The sequence below is a fragment of the Clupea harengus genome, chromosome 2 (genome assembly GCF_900700415.2).
Source record: "Clupea harengus chromosome 2, Ch_v2.0.2, whole genome shotgun sequence".
NCBI lineage: Eukaryota > Metazoa > Chordata > Actinopteri > Clupeiformes > Clupeidae > Clupea > Clupea harengus.
Genome location: NC_045153.1, coordinates 3,639,399 through 3,642,255, shown reverse-complemented (window position 1 = coordinate 3,642,255; position 2,857 = coordinate 3,639,399).

Sequence of the window (2,857 nt, the reverse complement as noted above, 5' to 3'; positions counted from 1 at the left end):
TGCAGACCGTCTGCCCCAAGAGACTCAAGACGCACTCAGACGATCAGAGGCAGCAGAGAGCCCAGTGCCAGTGTGTGTGTGTGTGTGTGTGTGTGAGAGAGACAGAGGCAGCAGAGAGCCCAGTGCCAGCCGGACCGGACCGTCTCTCTGATAACAACAGATCCATCACATACACACACACACACACGTCTCTCTGATAACAACAGATCCATCACACACACACGTCTCTCTGATAACAACAGATCCATCACACACACACACACAGAGGATGAATGAGCTAATCTCTACAGCCTTATCTTGAGCTCACATTCACACAAACACACAAACCCAGATACTGATATACACACACACACACAAACACACTTAACATCACTACTCAGTTCTAACACACACAGAGACGCACACGCAGTAGTACACACACACACACATTCATACTAGTACACAGAGACACACTAATACTTTCTAAATTGAAAGACCAGTTCTGTCTCTCTCTCTCTCTCTCTCTCTCACACACACACACACACACACACACACACACACACACACAGTGTTAGTAACAGAGGCTGTGTCAGTGTGTGTTTAACCACAAGCTTTAATATGAGATTGATGACACACAAGAATAACAAGCTGAGACAGCAAACTCATTAGTTTGCAGAGACATGCAGCTGACGCCTACAGCGTGCACACACACACACTCTCCCCATCCAAAGACTCACACTTGCACACACACACTCATACAGACACACACACACACACTCACACACACACAAATATAGTACATGTTAGTAGGGCCTGTGAACTCAGAGCTTTAGGTGCGGCCTGTGCTTCTCTCTTGTGTCCATGATATTTTATGTATGTGTGTGTGTGTGTCTGTTTGTGTGTGTGTGTGTCTGTATGAGTGTGTGTGTCTGTTTGTGTGTGTGTGTGTGTGTGTCTGTATGAGTGTGTGTGTTTGTGTCCTCTGTGAGCTAGACTTCATATACATTTGTAATAGGTGGCTGTTCCAGATTCGTGTTTGTGCCATCTTGTCGTGTTGCGCATGTGTGTTTGTGTGTGTGTGTGTTTGTGCGTGTGTGCCACCTCATCGTGTTGCGCATGTGTGTGTTGTGTGTGTGTGTGTGTGTTGCGCATGTGTGTGTGTGTGTATGTATGTGTGTTGTGTGTGTGTGTGTGTGGGGGTACACCCTGATGAGATTTTATTATTCCTGCTCAAAGCAACTTCAGCTACTCTGCTCTCTAGTCTAGGAGACAAAAAGTAATATTAATTATAGTAAAGATAACACAGGAAACACACAAACACACACACACACACACACACACACACACACACACACACACACACACACACACACACACACACACTGCTCTCTAGCCTAGGAGACATGTAGTAAAGTTAACACAGGAATCACACACACACTCACACACACACACACACACACACACACACACACACACACACACACACACACACACAGTCAAATAGCAATCTACATGAATCACAGTGACATCGTGGCCTAATCCACCAGCTGGATGATACTAACAGTGGGCTGAGACAGAGACTTTGAGCTTTTGGTTTTTGTTAGTGTGTGAGTCTGTGTGTGTGAGTGTGTGTGTGTGTGTGTGTGTGTGTGTCTCATCCATCTCAGGGCAGTTCTCATCAGACACACCTGTGTGAGTGTATGTGTGTGTGTGTGTGTGTGTTCACAGGTTTGTGCTTTTGTGTGTGCATGTGTACATGTCTCTCTGTGTGTTTGTGTGCACATGCACATGTCATACCCTAGCAGCTTGATGTCAGGGTGTGTGTGTGTGAGTGTGTGTGTGTGTGTGTGTGTGTGTGTGTGTGTTCACAAGTTTGTGCTTTTGTGTGTGCATGTGTACATGTCTCTCTGTGTGTTTGTGTGCTGTGCACATGCACATATCATACCCTAGCAGCTTGATGTCAGGGTGTGTGTGTGTGTGTGTGTGTGTGTGTGTGTGTGTGTGTGTGTGTGTGTGTGAGTGTGTGTGTGTGTGTGTGTGCAGTGTGAGACTCATTGTCTCCCTCAGAACTTGTCTCACTCTCGATGAATGACTGTTTCATCTGTGTGCTTTTTGAGTGACAGTACCATGGCCGGGCCTGTAGATGGCGCTAGATGGCCTAGTGGTGAGAGTGATAGATGTGCTCTTATCATTGAGTGTGTTTCTCTTCTTCTCTCTTCCTCTGAGTGTCTCTAATGGGTAGGAAGAGGGCACTTTCTTCCTGGAACTCCTGGATATAATGTGTGCGTGTGTGTGTGTGTGTGTGTGTGTGTGTGTGTGTGTGTGTGTGTGGGGTTATGCTAAATAATGTCAAGCTATGCTTTTAAAAGACAAACCTTGAGACTAGCACTAGTGTTCATTTTAAACAGTCTATCTTAACAGTTCATTTCCAACACTAATGATAAAACGTCTATTTACATGAAATGTTTGATATGTTTGTGCCATTTTGAGTGTGATTATAGTAAAGTGTGTGTGTATATGTGTGTGTGTGGAATGTGTGTGGACATGTTTAAGGTCACTTTAATGGGTCTATGAAAAAATGGTGGGTTTGGCCAAATATTGCCGCAGAATCTCTCTCTCTCTCTCTCTTTCACACACAAGCACACACATGCAAACACTCACTCACTCCTTCTCTCTATCCCTCTATCCCCCTCTCTCTCCTCTCTCTCTCTCTCAGGTGTTCTTCTTGGCCATGCTGGAGTGTTCTCTCTCCCCCTCTCTCTCTCTCTCTCTATCCCCCTATCCCTCTCTCTCTCAGGTGTTCCTCTTGGCCATGCTGGAGTTCTCTCTCTCTCTCCCTCTCTCCCTCCCTCTCCCTCCCTCTCTCTCCCTCTCTCTC